Below are 268 nucleotides of genomic sequence, written 5' to 3' on the forward strand. Positions count from 1 at the left end.
TTCAGAAACAAAAAGAGAGTTTCAAAATCCAACACCAAACCAAGAGTGGAAAACAGCTGGATAACCACTGGCTCCTTCTCCTGTCCCAGAAGAGCTACACCTAGAGCAGCACCACACAGCTCACATCAGCCTTGTCTGTAACACCATGGCCCTATTCATGCAAGAAGCGCGTGTGCACTGCTCCCCACGGCCTCCTCCTGGCAACAGTCCCCGTAAGCAGATCTCTTGGAGCACCCTAAAAGATCCCACTGCGAGCTTGGTGCCAAAA

At 51.5% G+C, this 268-nt stretch overlaps 1 protein-coding gene across 1 annotated transcript in view; it reads right to left on the reverse strand.

The window, feature by feature from the left end:
* The window catches only part of LOC104491009 (protein NLRC5-like), a gene marked incomplete at its 5' end in the record, with an annotated part of 29,160 nt that overhangs the window by 1,568 nt on the left and 27,324 nt on the right, over positions 1-268 (reverse strand). The window lies entirely within an intron of this gene.

Source organism: Buceros rhinoceros, unplaced genomic scaffold, assembly GCF_000710305.1.
Source record: "Buceros rhinoceros silvestris isolate BGI_N320 unplaced genomic scaffold, ASM71030v1 scaffold14983, whole genome shotgun sequence".
NCBI lineage: Eukaryota > Metazoa > Chordata > Aves > Bucerotiformes > Bucerotidae > Buceros > Buceros rhinoceros.